Here is a 27,121-nt window from a genome sequence, read left to right as displayed (position 1 = left end):
ATCGGTTGCCTCAACACAATTGCTGAAAGTCTTTGGCCCGTTAGCAAGGAACTGGTTGAGTGTAGCAAAGTGACTCTGATTGCTGCCTTGATTCCCTTGACTGCCTTGATTGCGCTCTTGAAGAATTTGCATGATCAACTGTGTGTTTGCATTGGTTGCGGCCATCACAGCTTGCCATGCCTCTGGAGGAGGTGGAGGTGGTGGCGGATCAGGATTCGGAGTCGTGCGCGTTGGAGGAGCCATCCTGAAGAGGTTGACCACCATTAGCACATTGACAGATAAATATTGAAGCTGAATCCAACGGAATGAAAATTGCAACATATAGTCTTCACATCCGAACAAAATGAACGAATGCATTCCTCTTGAAATGGTCACATATCCATAAATTGAGAAGCCACGTAGAATTAAGGTAGAGAAATAAATCAACAAGGTACGGATCAAGAACGAATAATCGGTAAGAAATCCCAATCTCAAACCAATATCCGTGGAAGAAGAACTAGAGCTACTAGAATTCCCACCTATGAAACTCCCGAACCTTTCCGGTTATGCAATCAGGTGTTGGGGATACAGGGGAAGCATAATATCTCACCCAAACTAGCAAATCCTACATCCAGCTGTATCCATCCTTCAACACATAACCAAGAAACCTTCGGAAACCATCTACCTCAACCTTCGAAAAGCATCCGTTATACAAGTTATGGCGATACTCCCGAACTCCCGCCCCAGTACTGGGTGGCGTCGAGGTTATCTCACCAACGAACTGCATAAAAGAGATTTTCGATGTCGGCGTACTAAACTCAGGTATTCCAGAACTGCAACGATAAAATTATGATGACAACACCTCAGAGCTCAACTCCCCGGGACACTTCCACTAAACCCCTGACAGGAGGCACCAAGACAATGTTCTCATCATAAAACCATCGGAACGATTCCAAGATACCCGCGTGATCCTAAAAATTTTTTAGTGAAATTTGAGAAGAGAAGAGTCAAAACTCTACGTCAGGATGCCTTACCAGAGCGATGAGGAGACTGGGAAGTAAAAAGAATTCCTAAACTCTCCGATATATAATTCCTAAAAGACTCAAAACATTTTTCTAGACACAACTCGGCTGCTAAAAACGATCAAGCAATGGGGCTCCTAAGGTCGGGGAAGGCTCTGATTACCAACTTGTAACACCCTCGATGCGACTATAGCTCCCACGTGTCGAGGCACGACTTAGAGACATAATCGCATTGAAGGCATATGTCGCAAGTTAGGCAATCTTCACAACATCCCATGTAATATGATAATAAAAGGGAGATAACATAGTTGGCTTACACTCGCCACGTCAATCAAGTGCATAAATAACATTACATCATCCAAACACTCATAGCCCGACTACGGCACCAAAATAAAAGAGAACCCAACATGCGACACGGTCCCAATCACCCCCAACTGGGCACCACTACTGATCATCGGGAAAGGAAACATAGTAACGTTGAGAGTCTTCGTCGAACTCCCACTTGAGCTCATACGCGTCTCCTGGAGCGGAATCATCAGGCCCTGCATCTGGTGTAATAGTAATCTGTGAGCCACAGGGACTCAGCAATCTCGCACCCTCGCGATCAAGACTATTTAAGCTTATAGGTAAGGCAAGGTAAAATATGAGTGGAGCTGCAGCAAGCGACTAGCAAGTATGGTGGCTAACTTATTCGCAAAAGAGAGCGAGAAGAGGAGGCAAAGCACGAGCGAGAAACTAGAGAACAACCTGCGCAAACATTACTCCAACACCGTGTCCACTTCCCGGACTCCGCCGAGAAGAGGCCATCACGGTAACACACTCAGTTGATTCATTTTAATTAAGTTAAGGTTCAAGTTATCTACAACCGGACATTAACAAATTCCCATCTGCCCATAACCGCGGGCACGGCTTTCGAAAGTTCAATCCCTGCAGGGGAGTCCCAACTTAGCCCATGACAAGCTCTCACGGTCAACGAAGGAATAGACCTCCTCCCAAGACGTTCCGATCAGACTCGGTATCTCGGTAATTCAAGACACTTCGACAGGTTAAAACAAGACCAGCAACACCGCCCGAATGTGCCGACAAATCCCGATAGGAGCTGCACATATCTCTTTCTCAGGGCACACTCAGATGAGCGCTCCATACAACTAAAACCAAACCTCGAGTTTCCCCGAGGGGGCGCTGCACAGGACTCTAGTTTGGACCAACACTCAGAGGAGCACTGGCCCGGGGGGGGTTTAAAATAAGATGACCCGCGGGCTCCGGAAACCCGAGGGAAAAAGAGGCTAGGTGGAAAATGGTAAGACCAAGGTTGGGCATTGCTGGAAAAGCTTTAATCAAGGCGAACTATCAAGGGGTTCCCATTATAACCCAACCGCGTAAGGAACGCAAAATCCGGGAACATAACACCGATATGACGGAAACTAGGGCGGCAAGAGTGGAACAAAACACTAGGCGAGAGGCCGAGCCTTCCACCCTTTACCAAGTATATAGATGCATTAAGATAACAAGATAATATAATGATATCCCAACAAGTAAATAAATGTTCCAACAAGGAACGGCCTCCAATCTTCACCTGCAACTAGCAACGCTATAAGAGGGGCTGAGCAAAGCGGTAACATAGCCAATCAACGGTTTGCTAGGACATGGTGGGTTAGAGGTTTGACATGGCAATTTGGGAGGCTTGCAAGCAAGTGGTAGGCATCGTAGCAATGGCATAGCAAAAGAGCGAGCAAACTAGCATAGCAAAGATAGTAGTGATTTCGAGGGTATGATCATCTTGCCTGCACAGTTGTCAGAGTTGACTGGATCCTCGAAAGCAAACTCAACGGGCTCCTCGTTAGCGAACTCGTCTCCCGGCTCTACCCAAACAAGACAAACAAGCAACAAGGATACAATCAACCACGTGCAAGAACAAGCAATAGGATGAAATGATGATATGTTATGCGGGATGCGATGCGGGATGCAAAATGCAAGATATGACAGGAAATGCATGAACCTGGCCTCAACTTGGAAAACCAAGTGTGCCACTGGAAAGATGAGATGAAATCGCTTGAAAACGATATAAAGAACGCCGGAATCGGAGTTGCGGTTTGGAAATGGCAAGCGATTCAAATATGACACCGGTCTGCATTTACAGCAAGTAGGCATCTAAATGCAATGAAATGAACATGCTACAGCACCCAAACATGGCAACAAAATACATTGCAGGGAAGCATTCAAGATGCTTAACAAAAGTCTAGCACTGAGCTACGGCCAAATCATCCATTAACAGGTTCAAACAAGCATGGCAAAAATGCAAATGGTAAAACAGATCTCAGACTTAGTGAAATTAACACTTGTCTGGAATTTCAGATCATATAGCCCTCTTCGGAGCAACAAAACAACATGCTACAGGACCTGGACATGACAAAGAAAGACATGGCATGGAACTACTCAACAAGCTTAACAGAAGTCCCTTAGTGACCTTGAGCCAAAAGGGATCTCAAAATATACTAACAAGCACACGAACATAGCAAAAACATAATCAGTTTTCAGACTTAGTGAAAACTGGGACATGCTGAAACATAACTCACGAAGGCATGTTTACGAGCTCGATGCACTCACTACGGTGCAAGTCATGGCAAGACAAGCATACATCCCTTAAGAAGGCACAAAATCAAGCTAGACATGGCAAGAACAATGGCATAGCATGCACGGATCAACTACAATAACATCGGCAAAATCGCAAACAAGTTGACGATCTGCCCAGATTCGCAAGCGAAGCAAAAGTAGAGCTCGATTGACTCAAGCTAGGTTGCTCCATAATTGCAAACAAAGACATGGATGGATAGAGCACTACAATATTAACAAAACTCCTTACTGATCATCCTCAAAAGAGGCACGGATCACTAGGAAACAACATGAACATATGGCATCATGAGATAAACAATCCCAGGACTTAGTGAAATCACTAAGTCCCTGAAAACACAATTAGCAAGTGCACCACTTTGCAAGCTTGCACAAGTCACCACATAAATCCTAGAAATACATGGGTTGCACCTCTGGAAAGATGACAAAACCCTTAACAAAACATATGAAGAACTCACGGGCATAGCATGCACACAATAATCATGGCAAAAATGACAGAAGTGCTAAACGGAGTAGCAGATCTGACAATTAACTCAAGTAGCCCTCTTCTAACAGAATCTCGGGCATCAAGATGAACTCAAATGAAAATGATGCAATGTAATGAAATGATGTACTCTCTGAGGTGAACATTTTCATATGCTATATGCATGAATCGGAGCTACGGATGCAAAGTTACGGAGCCGCGAACATGGCAACTTGGATCAGGAATTCTGGGACTTGGTGAAAAAAAACGACCTACGGTTAGGATTTCAGATCTGAGATCCGGGCACGGATTATGAAGTTCGCCGGAATCCTCGGATCTCGCCGGAGAGGACCGGCCAGTGGCGTCGGCGCGGGCTCCGAGCGCGGCGGGGCGGCGCGGCCGGTGGTGGCGCCGGACGGGGTCGGTGCGGCCGGTGGTGGCGGGCGGCGGCCGCGGCGCTGGCGAGGTCGGTGGCGGCGGGCGGCGGCCGGTGAAGCGGGTGGCGGCGGCCGGCTCGCGGGCGAGGTCGGTGGCGGCGGCCGGCGGCCGGCGGAGCGGGCGGCGGCGGCCGGCTCGCGGGTGAGGAGGCGCGGAGGAGATGGGCCTCGGGGGCCCCGGCTGGGCCTCCCGGGCCGGAGCGACGGCGGCGGCTTTGTGCCACGTGGCGGCAGCCGATAGGCGCGGGCGAGCGGCGGCGGCTTTGTCCGGTGACAGCCGGACGTGTCCGGGCGCGCGAGGGGAAAATTAGGGTTTCGGGGGGAGAGGAAGATCCGGATTCGGAGGGGTCTTTATATAGGCATAGAGGGAGCTAGGAGAGTCCAAATGAGGTGCGGTTTTCGGCCATGCGATCGTGATGGAACGCTCTAGGACATGGAGTAGAGTTTGGTGGGTTTTGGGCCAAATTGGAGGGGTGTTGGGCTGCAACACACACGAGGCCTTTTCGGTCCCTCGGTTAACCGTTGGAGTACCAAACGAAGTCCAAATGGTACGAAACTTGACAGGCGGTCTACCGGTAGTAAACCAAGGCCGCTTGGCAAGTCTCGGTCCAATCCGGAAATGTTTAATCCCCACACACGAAAGAAAGCTAGAAATGACCACCGGAGGAGAACGAAGCGCCGGAATGCAAAACGGACAACGGGGAAAATGCTCGAATGCATGAGATGAACACGTATGCAAATGCAATGCACATGATGACATGATATGAGATGCATGACAACGACAACAACACACGGAGGCAAAACCGGAACCCAAGAAAATAAAATAACTTAACGCCGGAAACGGCAAGAGTTTGAGTACAAATAGGGAAAGTTACATCCGGGGTGTTACAGCAAAGCTATTGGGGAAGAAGTGGCCCGGCTCCTAGCTGCTGGGTTCATCATGGAAGTATTTCATACTGGGTGGCTGCCCAATCCAGTGCTTGTCCTAAAGAAGAACGACACTTGGCGTATGTGTGTTGACTACACAGATCTCAACAAGGCTTGTCCCAAAGACCCGTTTACCCTCCCCTGCATTGATCAGATCATCGATTCCACTGTTGGGTGTGAAAGTTTATGTTTCCTGGATGCTTACTCCGGCTATCATCAGATAAAGATGGCCGTTGAGGACCAGGAGAAGACAGACTTCATCACACCTTTTGGGGCTTTCTGCTATGTCTCGATGCCTTTTGGGCTTAAGAGTGCGGGGATGACTTATCAGCGTTGCGTGAAGAATTGTTTTCACAATCAGATTGGATACAATGTTTATGCTTACATTTATGATATTGTGGTCAAATCTTAGAAGAAGGAAGCACTGCTGGAGATATCAAGGAAACCTTTGACAATCTTCGGGTTTATAAGATGAGCTTAACCCAGCCAAATGTATGTTCGGGGTTCGTGCAGGTAAATTGCTTGGTTTTCTGGTGTCTGGGCGAGGCATTGAAGCTAATCTAGAGAAAATCAAGGCTTGCCAAGCCAGCAAACTTCAATGATGTTCAACGTATGCCAGGCCTGCTTTGAGCCGGCTCATAAGCCGCCTCGGTGAGATGGCAATTCCTCTGTATCAGATGCTAAAAAAGACTAACAACTTCGTTTGGAGTGATGATGTGGATATAGCTTTTGAAGCCCTTAAGAAACAGTTGGCTGAGCCGCCTGTCTTAGCTGCCCCTATCGACAAAGAGCTTATGCTCTTGTACATTGCTGCCAATAACAAAGCGGTAAGTGTTGCAGTTGTCATGGAGCGCAAGGAGGTTGGGAAAGAATATCGTGTCCAACGAGCATTCTAATATGTCAGCGAAGTTTTGACAGAATCCAAGCAGAGATATCCACATTGGCAGAAACTGCTGTTTGGTGTCTTCATGGCTAGTTGCAAGCTGAAGCACTATTTCCAGGAACACCCCATCACTGTGGTTAGCTCCGCCCCATTTGGAGATATCATCTAGAACAGGGAAGCCAATGGTCGGGTTGCTAAGTGGGCAATTGAGCTTGGGCCACATCATCTGAAATACATGCCCCAAATAGCTATCAAGTCTCAAGGACTAGTGGATTTCATCAACGATTGGACTGAACTTCAAGTTCCCAAAGAGAAGCGAGACAACACTTATTGGACAATTCACTTTGATGGCTCCAGACAGTTGGAGAGCTCTAGGGCTAGAGTTATCTTATCTTCCCCAAGAGGTGATAAATTTGTTATGTTCTGAGGATCATGTTTCCCTGTACTAACAATGCAGTTGGGTACGAAGCTCTCCTCCATCATCTCTGTATGGCTAAGCAGATGAACCTTAGATGGATCAGATGCCTCGGCGACTCTGACTTGGTTGCTCAACAAGTTTATGGAAAGTGTGTTGGGGTAATTGACCACGGGTACCCCGAAGATGGCGAGACAACATTTCAAGACATCGGGGCTAGCAAAGCCCCTCAGTCCGACTGCTCAGGCCGCCCCAGATGGCCCCCTGTCCGACTACCCGGGCCGGCTCGCCACCTGGCTGCCCAGCCTGCTCTCCGTCCGCCTGTTCCAGTCGGTCTGCTACGTGAAGTCAACTACAGTGTCCCCTCGAACACGGCACGGATGAGATGGTTGTACCCGGCACTGTTAACGAATAGTAGTGGCGACATCATCTATAGTATACTTGTCCCTGGGCACTATTTTATAAAGTGCACCAGGGACAAGGAGGCATGCACATCACGCACATACACTCTCATGGGCATGGTACCCCATGCCCACCTGTCCACCATTCCACTACCTAGCTTAGGAAGTAAGCTACCCCAAGCCTATATATATGGTCACACATCCATCCATCAGGAGGAGGAACGCCCACGGCCAGAAGCCATTTGGCCACAAGAGCATGCGTGCTCATCCGGCCACCCGCATATACAAAGTCAGATGCCTATGTCACTTACCTTAGATATAGCTCCAGGAACACTCTGTACTGCAGATATACCACATATATATAGACATGCAGGAGTAGGGGTATTATCTCTTCGGAGAGCCCCGAACCTGGGTAAATCACCGCGTGACACTTGCATACACGTCCCCGGATATTCCACGGCATTCTTGCCCTCACCTCAAGCCACCCCGTGGCATCTGTCGACTCGCGATATCCCCTGCCGACTGATGCGAGAATACTCCGACAATTGGCGCCCACCATGGGGCAAGCTGCTGTTGGAACGGCGGTCCGGGCGGGACCCTTTTTCGCCATCTTCGTCAGCTCTGCCGCGACATCGCCGCCGTCTCTCCAGCCACGCTCGAGGGCTCGACATCAACTCGCCCCCGAGGTGGCCGCGCAAGGCGGCACGCCTTTGTCAGCGGCCTCGCCATCTTTGTCACCTCCATCGTGATGTCGTCGTCGCCTCTCCGGCCGCGCTCGAGGGCTCGACATCGACACATCCATTGGGCAGCTGCACGGGACGGCGCGTCCGTGTAGTCGACCTCGACATCGGCGGCCTCACTCTCTTCTCTGCGGACGCCCGGCGCTAAGCGCCTCACCAACTCCTCGCGAGCGTCTGCGGCCCCGCGCCCCACTGTCCAGGCAGCAGCAGCGCTGCTCAGCATCATTGCCGAGTCCGGCCAGTGCGTGCTCGTCTTCCTCCTGCTGCTACCTGCTCATCCTCGTACCTGAGCGCCCACGCTGTGCTTGCTCCAGCTCACTTCCATATACAAGCCAGATAATGGCTATATATAGCCTGTACACTTCCCAGATGCAAGCAATATATGCCTAGAACACTGCTCGTATCGCAACCAGATCACGACCAAATACTAACTAGACTATAGACAATCACTACACATAATTCAGTTAGATGCAAGTCGGACACTTGCCCATGCACTCCAAAAATTCATTGCAGTGCCGCCTCGCCGTAGCTGCTCCTACTGCGTCCTCGAGCTGCTTCGCTCGCCTCCACCTTGAGCACCAGCGGTGGCCGCGCGCCCACTTCTCGACCGGCCACCGTCCCGCTGCCGTGCCTTTGGCCGGCTCCGCCTCGCCACTGCGACCGGCCGACTCCTTCAGCACCCGGCCGTCGGGTCACCGGCGCCCCTGTATCCGGCATCGTCCCGCTCCACATGGCCACCTGCTCCGCGCGGTGACACCGCTCTTCTGTTCTGCACCCGCCTCCGCACACGCTGGGTCCGCCAGTCTCCGACCTCTCTAGCACTCGGCCGCCCCGCTGGCTCCGGACTCGCCAGCACCCGGCCGCTGCCCCGATCCACCGCCATCAGCGCGCGCGTGCGCCGCGCCGGTACCCCTCCTCCTCCGCCTCCACAGGCCCGTGCCGCGCTCCTCCGACCCCTCCGTGCCAGGCCGGACCCCACCACTCGGTCGGCCCTCTGCCTACCAGCTTCGCGCGTCCCCGCCGGCTCCCCCGGCTGACTACTGTGGTCGGTGTCGGTGTTCTGGGAATGGTGGTCCCCAGACTTGCCTGCCTGCGGCCCGCGGCGTGGCTGAGCCAGCAGGCAGTACGGCCCATCTTCACCAACAAAGCATCCAAGACCCTCGCGAGGCGGACGACGCAAGACCTCCTCTGGAGTGTCCTAGCTAGGCAGGCTCACGAGGAGCGGAGATATCAAGGCAAGGTGAACCTCACGAGGCTCTCGTGACGTGAGCCGTGACGATCAGTGCCAGGCGGGCGCCAGCGCGCGCAGCGTCCTTGTTTCCTCTTTGGTGCAAAGGAGGCAAGCGCAGCCGCGGAGTACCAAGGCCTCGGGCAAAGGTTGCCATTTCGGTGCAACAAGACCAAGACCATGGACTACAAGACGGAGGTCGTCGTGGAGCCCAGAGCAGCGTCACCACCACAACTTGGTGCAGGTGAAGACTACTTTTGTCAGGATAGCTTGTACTAGCTGTCCCCCTTCAAATTAGCCCGCCATTGTTGGCTCCCTTCCCGCCCGATATTTGGGAAGAGGACTAGGGCCTCTATAAATAGGACTAGCCACCACAGTGGAGGAGAGGATCTCATCTTGGCTAGAGAGACCACCCCCACGCACACAAGCTCACCGAGCACAAGAATGCCTCAACCTCAGGAGGCCGTTCTTCCCTTGTATTGTTCATCATCAGCCCAAGAGGCAATCCACCACCACCACACTGGAGTATGGTATTACACCATAATGGTGGCCTGAACCAGTATAAACCCAGTGTCCTTATGTGTTGTGAGTTCGTCGAGTTTGTCTGCAAGATCCTAGCGAGCTAGAGCGTAGATCGGTTGGAGGGAAAGACTTCGCGCGAACCCAGTGTTCGAACCTTAAGGGTTTGCCGGAACCCCACACCCCGACATTTGGCACGCCGGGTAGGGGTGCGCCGTAGCTTCCCTTCCATCAGTTCGTCACTCCGTCGTCTCCATGTCGGACGCTCGCCGTGCTCGAGCTGAGCGTCGGGCCGCCCTCGCCGCCCATGTCGCTCAAACGGATCCCGTCGGCGGGCCGCCTCATCGTTCTCCGTCCCCCGCCGCCAACGCTGACACCGGCCCGGTGGGAAACGAGCAGCAGGCATCCTTGCAACATCCTTCGGTGCGGCAGGACGGCCGCACCGCTACTCGATCGCTCACCCCTGCTGGCTCTTCGTCTCACGCGCACCGCGCTCCCATGGAGGCACGGGCCGCGCTCATCACGGCGAACGAGCTCCTGCATTACCGCCCCATCGACGACGTCTATGCGGATTGGCTCGACCACGTCACCGAGCTCGTCCGTGGCGCGGGGGGATCTCTGGCGTCGTCCCACCCTCTGCCTCCCCCTTAGCAGGTCGTGGGCGACGGGGCTTGTGGCATGCCTCCACTGCCTCGACCCCAAGACGGTGCCTTGGCGCCAAGGCGCGCACCTCTGCGCCGTTATCCGCCGCGCCCGGTGCTCGCGCGTGATGAAAGGAGCTACCAAGAAATCATGCGGCCGCGAGAAGCTGCGCCAGCGCTCCCCACGCCACCTCATCAAGACCGCGCGCCACCTGCAGTGGCACAGCGCGGACCTCGCCAAGACCAAGCTCCGCCCCCGAAGCCGGCCCCGGCAACCACGGCAGGCTGCTACGCCTTCACCCCTCAGCTGCGTAGTGTTGCCTGGCCAGGCAAGTTCAAGCTAGATCTGCCTTCTCGGTACGACAGCACCGTCGACCCCGCAGAGTTCCTGCAGCTCTATGAGTTGAGCATCGAAGCGGCCAACGGCGACAAAAAAGTCATGGCGAACTGGTTTCCCATGGCTCTCAAGGATGGGGCCCGCTCCTGGCTCCTGAACCTGTAGCACGGCTCGATCTCCTCCTGGGACGAGATGCGCGACCGCTTCATCGCCAACTTCCAGGGCACTCGTGACCGCCCACCAGTCGCGGGCGACCTACGCCGCATCAAGCAACAGCAAGGAGAGACCCTCCAGAAGTACGTCCAGCGCTTCAACAGCACACGCCTCAAGATCCCCAAGGTCACGGATGAGGCCATCATCTCCGCATTTTCCGACGGCGTCTGCGATGTCAAGATGAAGGAAGAGCTGGCTATCCATGAAGAGCTTTGCACATCTCAGGAGCTGTTCAACCTGGCGACCAGGTGCGCAAGAGCCGAGGAGGGGCGCCTCTCTCTCCTTGAGCTGCCAGCTGCAGGAGTGGAGGAAAAGAAGACCAAGGCCAAGGACGTGAAGCACAAGGAGGCAGTAGTGCTCGCAGCAGAGCCCGACACCAAGCGAGGCAGAGATCAGCCCGAGTCATCCAAGAACGGTCGCCCATTCTGCGCCTTGCACAACCTGAACACCCACAACACCAGCGACTGTCAAGAGCTCAGAGCCATTCAGGAAGGATGCTTCGGCCGATGCCCCGAGCGCAACGACCGGGGCTACGGCCGCGGAGGAGGACGCGGAGGCGGACGCTGGGATGACCCTGGCCCACGCCAGGAGTGGCGTGACCGGCCTTGTGAGGACCATTGGCAGGACCAACCTCGTGAGGGCGCCTAGAGGGACCCGCCTCATGAGGATCGCCCCCAGGGCAACGCTGGTCTTCCCCCGTTCCTGTCGCCAAGGAGGAACGACCACCACCACCAGGACGAGGGGGCTGGGGGCTTCCAGGAGCCGCGTGTGGTCGCTTGCATCTTGGGCGGCGCTCAAGCCCTAGCCTCTCAGCGCGTCTTCAAACAGTTCGCTCGCGAGGTGAATGCGGTGCTCCCCAAGCTCGGGGCCACTGCCCGCTCCGGTGGTCCCAATGCGCCATCACCTTTAGCTCAGGTGACCAGCTCAAGTACGCAGCCACCACTGGCACACTCCCTATGCTGTGCTCCCCGGTCATCAGCAATGTGCAAGTCACCAAGACTCTCATCGACGGCGGCGCAGGGCTCAACGTCCTATCGGCCGACACGTTCGACAACCTCCAAGTGCCCTACGAGCAGCTCCAGCCAACCAAGCCTTTCTCAGGAGTGACTGACGGTTCCACCACACCAATAGGGCAAGTCCGCCTGCCTGTCACCTTCGGGGAGCGCAAGAATTACCGCACCGAGCTCATCGACTTCGATGTTGCACACATTCGCCTGCCGTACAATGCCATCCTCAGGTATCCGGCCCTGGCCAAGTTCATGGCAGTCACTCACCACGGCTACAACGTTCTCAAGATGCCAGGAAGCGGGGGGGGGGGTCATCACGGTCCCATGTGAAGAAAGGGATGCGGTGTCTCCCTTGAGGGCGCCTTCCAAGCTGCGGCAATCGACAACCCAGACAAAGAAGTGAAGTCCCTCCAGAGACCATCCCCAAGAAGAAGCTACTGCGTCGAGCAGGACCCCAAGAAGATGGCGTCGCATCAGGAGCCTTGTCAAGATCGACGCCCGCTCCAGGGGCGCCTCCCTCCACCACATAGGAAAGCGCGCCCGATGCCCTCCTCAAGCAAGGCTCGGGGGCTCTCTTCTGGAAGGCCTCAGACCTTGCCAATCTCACGAGGGAGGCGCTTGGGCACCACTTGGAAGCGTTCTTCACGGCACGTGTTCCTTAGGAGAACATGGGGCAAGGAATGCCCACCACCCAGGAGTTCATCACCAAGACCACCCAAGAGCTACAAGACGCAAGGGCCATGCGTGGCGACAGCCGCTCACAGAGTGTGGCTCACCACCCAGGCGAGGGTGCTGAGTCACGCGCCTGCGTCGACATCCCAGGGCTCAACAGGGCCGCATCTCAGGAACGCTTCTAGCCATCACGCGTGGGCCACTGTGAGGGTCCACCACATAGCTTCGTTTGCATGCCCTTCGGCTTGCCAAGCATGGCGTCGGCCCATCGGCGCAATGCATGGCAAGTCCTGGCGACTCAGGAGACCAAGTTCCACGCTGTTCTGGAGGAGATGGCGATGGCCTTCAGGGAACCTCCTGAGCTCCCAGAGCCTCCCGAGGCTCAGGGTCCCGGTGGCTCATGAGGAGTCGTTCCTTCGACGCGTGGCTTCGGCTGCACCAGCTCTACTTCGTCTACAGACCCAGGTGACATCTCCAAGTTCATTTAAGCTGGGAGCGCCCCTCGGGCTGCACTATTCCTAGGCCACGTGGGTCCGTCCCTATGGCATGTATCCCTTTTCCTTATGCTTCTAAGATTACCTTGCTGGGGGCGCCCCTCAGGCTGCATCATCCCCACACCGCTCGGGCCAGACCCAGTGGCATGTACCTTCCTGCATTTATCCCAGACAATCTGCTTAACCTGCCAACTGCTATCACCTGCTCGATCATCACCTCCCTCGGGGCCCCTACATAGGCACGGCGCTGGTGCATGGGTCTGTCCCTGCCACGACCGACAAATCTGAGCGGTCGAGCTCTGGCTCGCAGCACGCGCCGTGCACATCACCTCATCAGGCCCTAGGTGCCTTCACTTCATCCGGACCAACCAGCAGCAGGAAGGCGGCAGTAACGGCAAACCATGTTTCTTCTTATGCATGTTCACAGGAACCCCGCGGGAAGGATAGTAGGCGGCACCATGAGTCTCCTTTCCTCTCGTGCGACTCGCTTGCGCGTTAAAAGGGAGCTCCTGAGCATCGCGACTCAGGAGCTCTTACTGGCTCTCCAGCCCTCACACCCTGGCCTTGACCACGGCATCGCGACCTGGCATACCAGCGGTGGCTGAGCTTGCTCGAGGGCCGGGACCTCAGGACGTAGAGCATTAAGAGGAGCTCAGGAGAAGGAAATCTCGCACGGGTCAGCCTAGCTATGTCGCGTAAGTTGGCGCGCAGGCCTGGCGCAACATCAGGAATCACCGCGAAGTCATCAAGATAAGTCTCGCCCTCAGATCAGCAAAATATTTGGGCCTAATAGTCGCACACGCCATGCCGCAACCCCGTTGCGGCCAAGTCATCTTCCTTTCTTTCCTTGCCGTGGCTGCTTGGGCGCTAAGGGGGACCTCCTAAGCATCGCGCCTTAGGGGCTCTTACTGGACCTCGGGCCGTGCACCTCCTGGCCTTGACCACGGCATCGCGACCTGGCATACCAGCGACGGTTGTAGTCACCTTGGGACCGGGACCCGTCAACGTAGAGCAACAAGCTATCACAGGGAAAGAAAGGAGAGGCCGAGCCTTAACAGGACGCGCGTTCATCAAATCTTCATAACAAGGAAAATAGGTACAAAGGCACTGCAGATCCTTACATGCCCCCACAGGGTGATTCATGATCCTTTGCGGGAAACAAAAGCTGATGCTAAGGGGGATCATATCTACATCCTCCCGTGGCGGACGCCATCATCAATAGTGGGCCACGGGAGGCCGGCACCAACCCCATCCAGATCAGCGGGAGTGGCCGGACGCCGCAGCCTTGCCCCCGACACGGCGAGAGCTCGTGGGGACGTAGCTATCGTCATTCGTCTCCGGAGTCTCGTAGAGCTCAGGAGAACTTCTAGACTCGCAAGGGCTGCTGCTGCTGGAGTAGTCGCGGGCGGAGCGCGCATCAGCCTCGTGCTCCTCTCCAGAGCAGCACTCCAAGCGGCGGCCCTCGGCGTCGAAGACCTTCAAGAGAAGCGTGGAGGCGCCATCGTACTCGAAGTGGATCACAAGGGCACCCCTCGCGCGAAGGATCCGTGCAATCTCGCCCCAGCCGCGAGTCATGAAGATTTTGCCAATGGGGACCGCTTCGATCTTCGCTCTGATAGCCGGAGCGCCACAATCGGCATGCTACAGCCAGAACTCGAGAGGCCCCCTCGGCGGCATCATGTCAGAGAAGAACTGTGGGAAGCGGATCCAGGAGTTCGGAGGTGTCGGCGTCCACAGCACCAGCTCGCGCGAGGAGTCCGCAGCGTGGACAGCCCGCGTCGCCGAGGCGCGGCGACCCCGGGTGCGGTGTGGGTGATGCTGCTCGCCACTTCGTCCTCCTGAGCCTACGACTTGGGCGTACAAGGGTTGTGGGTACCCCGGCGGAGGCCGCTCGCACAAAGGCCTCGCCACCACCTGCAACGCCGCCTCACCATGGTGATGGATCAACCTCTTCTTCGGCGGGAGTAGCTCCGAGGCATCCCGGGGGGCTTTCCCCTTCTCCTCGGCGAAGAACCTTCTCATGGGCGCCATTGGAACAAGCAGTGGAGCGAGAAGGAGGAAGCAAGCAAGGAAGAGATGGGCAACGGGGGCTCCGCCCCCCCTCCCCATTTATAGCAAGAGAAGGCCAACCGGTGTCACCCACGATCACATGTAATGATGGTTTCCTTTGCATGTCACAGGGACTTGTCAAGTCGTGCAATCGTCAAGGCAACATGGGGAAGCGGAGATGCCCACGTCCAATCAACCGCCACGCATCAACCGAGGCCGCAGGCTTTTGGGGCCCGTGGTGCTCCAAACTTGACCCTTGGCTTCGCCACGAAGCCAAGCCCGAGCGCACCTTGGGCCCGGGGGCTACTGTCGGAGTTCTGGGAATGGGGGTCCCCAGACTTGCCTTCCTGTGGCACGCGGCGTGGTTGAGCCAGCAGGCCGTACGGCCCATCTTCACCAACAAAGCATCCAAGACCCTCGCGAGGGGCCAAGCCTCACGAGGCGGACGACGCAATACCTCCTCTGGAGTGGCCTAGCTACGCAGGCTCACGAGGAGCGGAGATATCATGGCAAGGTGAACCTCACAAGGCTCTCGTGACGTGAGGCGTGACGATCGACGCCAGGCGGGCGCCAGGAGGGTGCCATCGCGCGCAGCATCCTTGTTTCCTCTTTGGTGCAAAGGGGGCAAGCGCAGCCGCGGAATACCAAGGCCTCGGGCAAAGGTTGCCATTTCGGTGCAACAAGACCAAGGCCATGGACTACAAGACGGAGGTCATCGTGGAGCCTAGAGCAGCGTCACCGCCAGAACTTTGTGCAGGCAAAGACTACTTTTGTCAGGATAGCTTGTACTAGTTGTCCCCCTTCAAATTAGCCCGCCATTGTTGGCTCCCTTCCCGCTCGATATTTTGGAAGAGGACCAGGGCCTCTATAAATAGGACTAGCCACCATAGTGGAGGAGAGGATCTCATCTTGGCTAGAGAGACCACCCCCACGCACACAAGCTCACCGAGCACAAGAACGCCTCAACCTTAGGAGGCCGTTCGTCCCTTGTATTGTTCATCATCAGCCCAAGAGGCAATCCACCACCACCACACTGGAGTAGGGTATTACACCACAACGGTGGCCCGAACCAGTATAAACCCTGTGTCCTTCTGTGTTGTGAGTTTGTCGAGTTCGTCCGCAAGATCCTAGCGAGCTAGAGCGTAGATCGGTTGGAGGAAAAGACTTCGCGCGCACCCCAGTGTTTGAACCTTAAGGGTTTGCCAGAACTCCACACCCCAACAGTCGGCTGCCCGTTAAGAAGGGCAAGGCATGGTCGGGTTGGAGGAAGAGAAAAGAAGAAAAGGGTCGAATGCCCATAGCCAAAAAAAGAGAGGGAGAATATTGTGTCCGGCTGCTCAGTCGGACGAGGAAAAATTACGTACAAAGTGCGTGCGTACATGCATGGCCGACTGCGCATCAGTCTGCGTGACCGGATGCACGGCTAGCAGTTCAGCCGGCTGCTCAGGTCGACTGCCCACGTCGCTGCACGGCTGGCTCGTCCGATGTCCGCTTCGACGCCTTGCCGGTTGGGGAGCCGGCTAGGCCGCCTCCCGCTCGGCCGCCTGGCCGGATGAGCCTGACCGGCTGGGGAATCCCACGAGCGCCCGGAGGCTTGGGCCGCCTGCCGGAGATCATCTCCACCCTGTCTGCGTTAAAGTAATGTGAGATCCTCACCCGCATATTTTTACACCACACAAACGCGGATAACCTCGAGCGATGCTCGGGGGCTATCTCCACATTTTATTACGGTTGCAACACTGTTCGCCCCGGCGCCAGTCATAGTTGGCCCGGAGGCTGGCCGCTTGGCCTGAGATGTCCATTCCCACAGACGGCTTAGTAGCCTGCATAGAACCAAAGGCCCACTCTCAGCCACGGACCGTAACGCGGCTGTCTGGCTAGCGAGAGCAAACGCTGGAGGCCACCCACGTGAAAAACATCCGGGAAGAAAAACGGTCCGGGCGACCTGGCCATTTGCTTTATGAGTATCTGCTTGGTCGAATATGCTCCCAGAGTCGGAGTATTGTGCGCTTCACTCCGCGCCCCACTCTCAGCCAAAGACCATGGTGCAGCTGTCCGGCAAGCGAGAGCACAAGCCAAAGAGCGGAGGGAACATGAAAAAGATTGATGGGGGCTCGGACGAAACCGAATCGGAACCCTCCGCATAAAACTTGCAATGGTAAAGGCAAACATTTCATATATTTGCGCAGACTAACTTTGTCTTTTGCATGATCACTTTCGTGCGGAACCCCCTCCCCCCGGTCGCCCGGAGGCTACACCCAGTGGGCGCGTTGGCGCGCCCCCACTCGCAAGTCGCGCCAGCTATAGCCCGCAGTCAGCTGTCTTCGACAACATCGCGGACTTCGCGTCTACGCCCAACGGTATCAGTCGGCAGACTCCGCATCCGCGCTCGACAGCATCAGTGGGCGGACTCTGCATCCGTGCCCGACATCATCAATCGGCGGACTCCATGTCCGCGCCCGACAGCATCAGTCGGCGGACTCCGCGTCCATGCCTGACAGCTTCACTCGGCGGATATCGCGTCTGCGCCCGACAGCCTCAGTCGGTGGGCCCCGCGTCCACGCCCGACAGCCTTAGTCGGCGGACCCCATGTCCGTACCCGACAGCATCGGTCGGCGGACCCTGCGTCCGTGCCCGACAGCTTCAATTGTCGGACCCCGCATACATGCCCGACAGCCTCAGTCGGCGGACCCCGCGTCCATGCTCGACAACATTAGCCGGCGGATTCCGTGTCCGTGCCAGGTAGGGCCCCGCGCCCACCAGCCGGCGGACTCCGTGTCCCCGCCCAGCACCCTCGATGTCGCCGTCGGTTTCATCATCAACAACAAGACCCTCCGCCCGACTTTTCCAAGTTGCCCAGAGGCTCGGAGGCTACACCCAGCGGGTGCTCTTGCGTGCCCCCGCTCGGAACATGCTGCTCCTGTTGCATGCCCGCCGCCGGCTGCAACCGGCTCCTCGACGCCATCGTCTGCACCAACAACCGCAAAAAGCCTCCACCCAACTTTGCCAAGTTTCCCGGAGGCTCGGAGGCTACACCCAGCGGGTGCGCTCGTGCGCCCCCGCCGGAAGCAAGCCGCACTGGTTGCGGCCTAGAACCGGCCGTCATCAAGCATCGTCTATATCAACACCCACTAAAAAACCTCCGCCCAACTTCGCCAAGTTGCCAAAATGGTCTCTTGTGATAACCAAAACGTTCTTGAGGGTACACTGTCGGATTACGGGTTCCAGCAAACCCTTGTGTGGTTCGAACTCTGGGGTGTGCACGAAGTACTCTCTCCCCCTAGCTCGCTTGCTCAACGATTCCACGGCCTAGCTCGACAAACCCAAAGAACACGAGACACAAAGGTTTATACTAGCTCGGGCCACCGTGTGGTGTAATACGCTACTCCATTGTGGTGGTGGATTGCCTCGAGGGCTAAGGATGAACTGGTACAGTGGATAAACAGCCTCGGGAAGAGAGGTGTTCTTGAGCTCGGTGAGCTGGTGGATGTGAGTATGGAATGGATCCAATCCAAGATCAGTCTCTCTCTTTCTCCTCTCTCTGATCCTCATCCCCCTTACTGTGGTGGTGGCTAGGTCCTATTTATAGAGGCCTTGGTCCTCTTCCCAAATGTTAGGCGTGAAGGGATCCCACAATGGCCAAGTTTCAAGGGAGACAACTAGTACAGGCTATCCTAACAAAAGGTGGTCTTCGCCTGCCAAAGACTCCGGTGGTGATGCTGTTGTGGGCCCCGCGATAACCTCCGTCCTGCTGTCCTGGGGGTCTTGATCTTGTTGCACCGATATGGAAACCTTTGCCTGATGCCTTTGGACCCCGCGCATGTGCTTGCCTCCTTAGCACCAAAGAGGAAACTGGTACACTGCGCTCACTAGTGCCCGCCTGGCCTTGGTCATCATGGCTCACGTCATGTGAACCTCACGAGGTGCCCCATGCATAGATATCTCTGCTCTTCAGGAGCCAGCCTAGAGAGGCTGCCCCTAGGGAGGTCTTGGTATCGTCCGCTTCGCGAGGGTCTTGAGTTGTTGCTGCTGAAGATGGGCCGTACCAGGCCATTGGTGGAGCCACGCTCTGGGCCGCAGGCAGGCAAGTCTGGGCACCCCCGGTCCCAGAACACCGACAGTAGCCCCCGGGCCCAAGGCGCACTTGAGCTTGGCTTCGAGGTGAAGCCAAAGGGCAAGTGCGGAGCGCCGCGGGCCCCAACTGCCTGCGGCCTTGGTCGATGCGTGGCGACTGACGAGACGTGGGCGCCTCCACTTCCCCACACTGCCTCGGCAATCGTCCTTGACTGACAAAAAGGCTGGCGCGTGCCGCTGAGCTTTGATCGCCTCCCTTCGCCTTGCTCCAGATCCCCTTTCTCCTCCTTACCCCAAGAGACCCCCGATCCGCCGGAAATCCTCCCTGAGCTCGCAGTCGATGGCGCCCGACAAGGTGAAGGCTGCACACTCACCTTCCTGGTACGAGCCAGCCTTGAGCGCGCCCTTGGTCCCGGAGAAGAACTTTGCCACCGCGCTCCTGATGGTGGCGGTCGACAACAATGAGGGGGGAGAGACCGCGCTTTGGGCCGGCTCCCACAAGCCGGAGGCCCCGGGTAGTACTTTCTACCCCTTCTTCGTGCACAGCATCTTCGCGGGGCTGGTCCCCCCTTTCTCTGAACTTTTCTACACCGTCCTCCGACATTACAAGCTCCACGCCCTCCACCTTCATCCCAATTCCGTCCTTCTCCTGTCGATCTTCGCCTTCTACTGCGGAGCATTCGTGGGGGTGATGCCATCCGTGGCGCTGCTTCGCCATTTCTTCTACCTCTAGAACAAGGATGGTGTGCCATGCTTGGGGTGCGCCAACTTCGTCGCGGCAAATGGAAGCAACGCCATCTCGAGAGCCGGGAAGAAGGCAGAGGGCTTCCGGAACAAATGGGTCCTCATGGATGCCAAGAGCCCCTACCCTCGGCTGGTGCTACCAACAAGGAGGCCAGTGCCTCACGAGGGGTGGACTAACGAGAAGCTCACCGACCTGCGGGCGGAGTAGATGCTGGTGAGGATGGTGGCCGACCTGAAGCCAGACGATCTGAAGGGGGAGAAGTTGATAGGGGCCATGATCGCCAAGGAGTTCTTGTCGCAGTGCCTGGCCTCGCTCCAGGCGCGCTCGCGCCCCTTGTGGAGGCTCATGGAAGAAGGAGGAGGTGACCTCCGCCTGCGCCCGGATGCCTTGTTCGACGAGGAGCTGGACAAGGTTCTCCACCTCCTGGTCACGGAGGATCATGGGTATCCGTCTGATACCCATCTTCCGCTGTACCGCCGCCCGGATGGGGCTGAGATCGCTGCCGCCATGCCCGACTTCAACAAGCGCGGGCTCAAGATGCTGACGCCATCCGGGGCCCCGGTAGTGGCAGCCCTGATGATGGTGTCTTCCGGCGAGTCTGGTGAGCAGGAGAGGCCTGACTCGGAGGCAACCCTGGAGGGGACGGGGGAGACTTCTCCTCTTCGCATGGCGGATCTCCTCCACACCTTCCCTGACGACTATGAGGCTGGTGAACATCCAGTGAGGGAGCCGTCGAACCCCGCAGGGGTCACCACAAGGTCCGGGGGCACCCCTCCGTCGAAGCCGCCGGCCGGGGTCCTGAAAAATAGCAAATCGGCGCTGATCTCTCGAGGCGACGCTTCCACTCCATGGCCAGCTGGTGCTGCCGCGGGCCCAGCTGCCATGCTCTTGCCCGCTCCTGGTGCTCGCATGCTGGTGCCCCAGGCCGTGAAGCCTTCGGGCTTGGTGCTCCAGAAGAGGCCGAGGGAGTATGCCGTTGTAGATCAGTAAGCGCTTCGTCTTAATCCTTCCTTCCTATCCTTGTTGTAGTTTCTTGATGTCTCCTCTTGTAGGCCAATGTCGATGGCGAAGAAGAAGAAGAAGAAGAAGAAGAAGAAGAAGGGGGCGACCGCAACCCCAAAGGCTCAGCAGCCAGCTGCTTCCGCACCTCCTCCGGCGCGGAGGGATGGCGATGGCTCCCGAGCCCCAGTGTCCGGGTCATCCTCGTGAGATCCAGGAGCCTGCTCTCGGGAGTAGGCATTCTCCACAGCCAAGCTGACTCCTAAGTCCTCTGCCCCTAGCTCACCTGCTAAGGTTGCAAAGGCTCAGGAGCCCCCAGCTCCTTCTGCTACCACGACGCTGTAGACCCTAGCACTGATGTCGTCTCTTCCCCCTCCCATCGCGCTGCTGGGCCGTGATCCTCCTGCTTCACCTGATGCCCTGGAGGACGCCCTTCTCGCGCTGACCACCTTCGTAACGACCTTTAGGGCGCCAACAGTCGGCTGGCGTCAGGGCGACTGGAGCTGGTCATGGGGTGTTTGCGGTCTGATGCGTCCATGAGGGCAGCATGGGGGCAGGTCGTGGCTGCTTCTGAGGAGGGTAAGCGGGCCGCCGACCTGGCCAGTGCCGCCCGTGAGGTGGCATTGAGGGACGCTGAGGACGCCAAGGAGCGCTGCCAGGTGGCGGGGGCCGAGCTGGAGAGCCTGTGCAATGAACGCGATGTCGAGGCTCACCAGCACGGGGCACAAGAGGATAAGTTGAAGACTCGAGAAGATGCGGTCGCCGACCGTGACACTGAGCTGGAGCAGCTAGAGTAGGTGCATGTCATGGAGCACTGCCGTCTGGAGGAGCTGGAGAAGAAGATGTAGGCGGGGAAGGCCCAGCTGGAGGCCAAGGTGAAGGTTCTTGCCGAAGATCGCGTGGCCTTCAAATCCCTTGAGCTGAGGTCCCATGAGGCATTGCAGGAGCTCTACAAGAAGGGCTAGGAGAATCCGTTGGCGACTGATGATGATGGCCCCACCCAGCTACTCCCTTAGCTTGTCACGGCGCTCGAGGGTGTCATCAACGGGATCAGCCCTATGGTGGAGGGGGAAGCCCGCGCGCTCTCCTCATCAGCCCTGACTCGTGTCTTCAGCCACCTTCATCTTCGCGACCCTGATGCCGACCTCGGTGTGCTGCTCAAGCCTGTGGATGAGGAGCACTGTGCAGCTACTGCCAAAGCCGTGAAGGGCCAGGTGGAGGCCCTGTTGAAGAAGTTCCTTGCCATCGACACTGCACCTCTGGCTGATGGTGCCACCGATCCCGCGACCACGGCCGATGGCATGGGCGACGGCGATGCTGCCGATGGGGAGGCGCTCCCTGATGACAGCGCCCAAGGCTGAAGAGGAGGCTTGTTGGTGGACGGTGGTGCTCCTTCCCATTTTTACTTTCCGGCGATATGCAACGTGCCTCGTGGAGGCGTCAAAACTTATGTTTAGTGTTTGAGGAACAATATGTTTTGTAATATTTTGTTAAGATTCCGCGATTTCCTTCCCATTTGCTCGACGTTCTATGTCGGCAGGGCCCCACCTAGCGCATACCTCAGCCACTGTTGGGCCGTCCGGTTCACCAGGACGAGACCAAGGGGTGAGGGGCTACATGGCCAGTTAGGCTCCTTAGTCACGATGCTCAGGAGTCCCCCTTGACGCACAAACTGTTGGGGAACGTAGTAATTTCAAAAAAATCCTACGCACACGCAAGATCATGGGATGCATAGTAACGAGAGGGGAAGAGTGTTGTCCACGTATCATTGTAAACCGTAAGCGGAAGCGTTATGACAACGCGATTGATGTAGTCATACGTCTTCACGATCGACCGATCCTAGTACCAAAAGAACGGCACCTCCGCGGTCTGAACACGTTTGGCTCGGTCACGTCCCACGAAATCACGATCCAGCAGAGTGTCGAGGGAGAGCTTTGTCAGCATGATGGCATGATGATGGTGATGATGATGCTACCGGAATAGGGGTTCACCTAAGCACCACTACGATATGACCGAGGTGGATTATGGTGGAGGGGGGCACCGCACACGGCTAAGGGATCAATGATCAACTTGTGTGTCTATGGGGTGCCCCCTCCCCTGCATATAAAGGAGTGGAGGTGGGGGAGGGCCGGCCCTCTATGGCGCGCCCTAGAGGAGTCCTACTCCCTTCGAGAGTAGGATTCCCCCCCCCCTTCCCTAGTTGGACTAGGAGAGAAGGAAGGGGGAGAGAGGGATGAAGGAAAGGGGGGTACCCCCACCCTCCTAGTCTAATTCGAACCAGAGGGGGAGGGGCGTGCGGCCTGCCCTGGCTGCCCCTCTCTCTCTCCACTAAAGCCCATTAGGGCCCATATACTCCCCGGGGGGTTCCGGTAACCCCCCCCCCCGTACTCCGGTTAATGTCCGAACTCACCCGGAACCATTCTGATGTCCAAATATAGTCATCCAATATATCGATCTTTATGTCTCAACCATTTCGAGACTCCTCGTAATGCTCGCGATCACATCCGGGACTCCGAACAACCTTCGGTTTATCAAAACACATAAACTCATAATACTGATCGTCACCGAACATTAAGCGTGCGAACCCTACGGGTTCGAGAACTATGTAGACATGACTGAGACACGTCTTAGGTCAATGACCAATAGCGGAACCTAGATGCTCATATTGGTTCCTACATATTCTACGAAGATCTTTATCGATCAAACCACATAACAACATACGTTGTTCCCTTTGTCATCGCTATGTTACTTACCCGAGATTCGATCGCCGGTATCTCAATACCTAGTTCAATCTCTTTACCGGCAAGTCTCTTTACTCGTTCCGTAATGCTACATCTCGTAACTAACTCATTAGCTACATTGCTTGCAAGGCTTACATTGATGTGCATTACCGAGAGGGCCCAGAGATACCTCTCCGACAATCGGAGTGACCAATCCTAATCTCGATCTATGCCAACTCAACAAACACCATTGGAGACACCTGTAGAGCACCTTTATAATCACCCAATTACGTTGTGATGTTTGGTGGCACACAAAGTGTTCTTCCGGTATTCGGGAGTTGCATGATCTCATAGTCATAGGAACATGTATAAGTTATGGAGAAAGCAATAGCAACAAACTAAACGATCATCGTGCTAAGCTAACGGATGGGTCAAGTCAATCACATCATTCTCTAATGATGTGATCCCGTTAATCCAATGACAACTCATGTCTATGGTTAGGAAACATAACCATAATTGATTCAATGAGCTAGTCAAGTAGTGGCAAACTAGTGACACTCTGTTTGTCTATGTATTCACACATGTACTAAGTTTCTGGTTAATACAATTCTAGCATGCATAATAAACATTTATCATATATAAGGAAATATAAATAACAACTTTATTATTGCCTCTAGGGCATATTTCCTTCAGTCTCCCACTTGCACTAGAGTCAATAATCTAGATTACATTGTAATGATTCTAACACCCATGGAGTCTTGGTGCTGATCATGTTTTGCTCGTGAGAGAGGCTTAGTCAAGGGTCTGCAACATTCAGATCCGTATGTATCTTGCAAATCTCTATGTCTCCCTCCTTGACTTGATCGTGGATGGAATTGAAGCGTCTCTTGATGTGCATGGCTCTCTTGTGAAATCTGGATTCGATCCTTTGCCAAGGCAATTGCACGAGTATTGTCACAAAAGATTTTCATTGGACTCGATGCACTAGGTATGAGACCTAGATCGGATATGAACTCCTTCATCCAGACTCCTTCATTTGCTGCTTTTGAAGCAGCTATGTACTCCGCTTCACATGTAGATCCCGCCACGACGCTCTGCATGGAACTGCACCACCTGGCAGCTCCACCATTTAATAAAAACATGTATCTGATTTGTGACTTAGAGTCATCCTGATCAGTGTTAAAGCTTGCATCGACGTAACCATTTACGACGAGCTCTTTGTCACCTCCATATACGAGAAACATATCCTTAGTCCTTTTCAGGTATTTCAGGGTATTGTTGACCATTATCCAATGATCCACACCTGGATTACTTTGGTACCTCCCCGCTAAACTGATAGAAAGGCACACATCAGGTCTGGTACAAGATAATCCCCAAGTGTAAGGAATCATCGTAGCAATTTCCAAAGGTGGAAGTGATAAGTATGGAGTGTCGAACCCACAAGGAGCTAAAGATAAGATCAATATTCTCTCAAGCCCTATCTACCACTGATACGACTCTACGTACACCGAACGTTTTCTTCCAACTAGCAACGAGAAATAAAACTATGTTGTGGGTATGAAGAGGATAACTTTGTATGATATCGGAGAGCTAAAATATAAAAGTAGGTGCTGTTATCATAAATTTAGAATATATTACTAAATATTATAAATAGCGAGTGTGGAATAATGGTGGATCGATGTGCGGAATTGTCCTAGGCAATCGTTAACAAGACCGGTAATCACTATTGCAGTTTCATATGAGGGAGAGGCATAAGCTAACATACTTTCTCTACTTGGATCATATGCACTTATGATTGGAACTCTAGCAAGCATCCGCAACTACTAAAGATCATTAAGGTAAAAACCAACCATAGCATTAAAGCATCAAGTCCTCTTTATCCCATATGCAACAACCCCCTTACTCGGGTTTGTGTATCAGTCACTCATGCAATCCACTATAAGAGAATCGTAAACGTATTGCAACACCCTACAGCGGGAATCCCTCACGCTTGCGCGACATGGAGGGAACCATAGGACAGCACCAAAGTAAAACATACAACTCATACCAATCTAGATCATCAATCAACCCAAAGACAAAGGATATCTACTCAAAACATCATAGGATGGCAACCACATCATTGGATCATAATATGTGGCATAAAGCACCATGTTCAAGTAGGGATTACAGCGGGGTGCGGGAGAGTGGACCGCATAAAAGAGATGAGGGTGATGATGATGATGGTGATGTTGATGAAGACGATCACCGCGGCGATGATTCCCCTCCCGATGGCACTCCGGTGCCACCGAGAGAGAGGAGGAGAGGTTCTCCCCCTTGTGCTTCCTCCTCCATGGCCTCCCCCCTAGATGGGGAGAGGTTCTCCCTCTGGTCCTTGGCCTTCATAGTGATGATGGCCCCTCCGGGATCCTCCTCCATGCCCTCTGGTGATGATGGACCCCTCCGGCAGGGTGCCAGAGAGGGCCTAGATTGGTTTTCGGTGGCTACGGAGGCCTCTGGCGGCGGAACTCTCGATCTAGGTTAATTTTCCGAGGTTTCTGTATTTATAGGAATTTTTGGCGTCGGTCTCACGTCAAGGAGGTGCCCGAGGCGTCCACGAGGCAGGACCACACTCCTGGGGGTGGGCGCGCCCCCCACCCTCGTGGATGCCCCGGGACTCTCCTGGCCCAACTCTTTTACTCCGGGGTCTTCTTTTGGTCCATAAAAAATCATCAAAAATTGGCACATCAATTGGACTTCGTTTGATATTCCTTTTCTGTAAAACTCAAAAACAAGGAAAAAACAGAAACTGGCACTGGGCACTAGATTAATAGGTTAGTCCCAAAAATCATATAAAATAGCATATAAATGCATATAAAACATCCAAGGTTGATAATATAATAGCATGAATACTTCATAAATTATAGATACGTTGGAGACGTATCAGCATCCCCAAGCTTAATTCCTGCTCGTCCTCGAGTAGGTAAATGATAAAAGAAATAATTTATGAAGTGTGAATGCTAGCAAGTGCATAAGTTTCATCAATGATAGTTTCAATCACTTTTTATAACATCATTATATATCATAACAGTAGCTCATCTTCATAAAACTTTTCATGATCAAGTAACAAGCTATTCACATGTTAAAGTATAGATCATAAACTTTCTTGAAACTAACAAACTATATTCTCAGTCATCAAACAATTGCAATTCATCTTATTTTCAGGAAGGGTCTATGTCAGAGCTTTGGTTTAGCAAACTCCACATACTCAACTATCATTTAATCTTTCACAATTGCTAACACTCACGTGATATTTATGGGTTCAAAGTTTTAATCGGACACAGAGAAAGATAGGGGCTTATAGATTCGCCTCCCAACCTTTTACCTCAAGGGTAATGTCAACAATAATAGTTCATGATAATTTACATCCAATTGGATATATATATATATATATCAGGATCTTTCCAACACTATGTGCTTGCCAAAGGATACAATGTAAAAAGGAAAGGTGAAGATCACCATGACTCTTGCATAAGGTAGAAGATAAAA

This window comes from Triticum aestivum, chromosome 7A (assembly GCF_018294505.1).
Source record: "Triticum aestivum cultivar Chinese Spring chromosome 7A, IWGSC CS RefSeq v2.1, whole genome shotgun sequence".
Classification (NCBI taxonomy): domain Eukaryota; kingdom Viridiplantae; phylum Streptophyta; class Magnoliopsida; order Poales; family Poaceae; genus Triticum; species Triticum aestivum.
Note: the sequence above shows the minus strand (reverse complement) of the source record.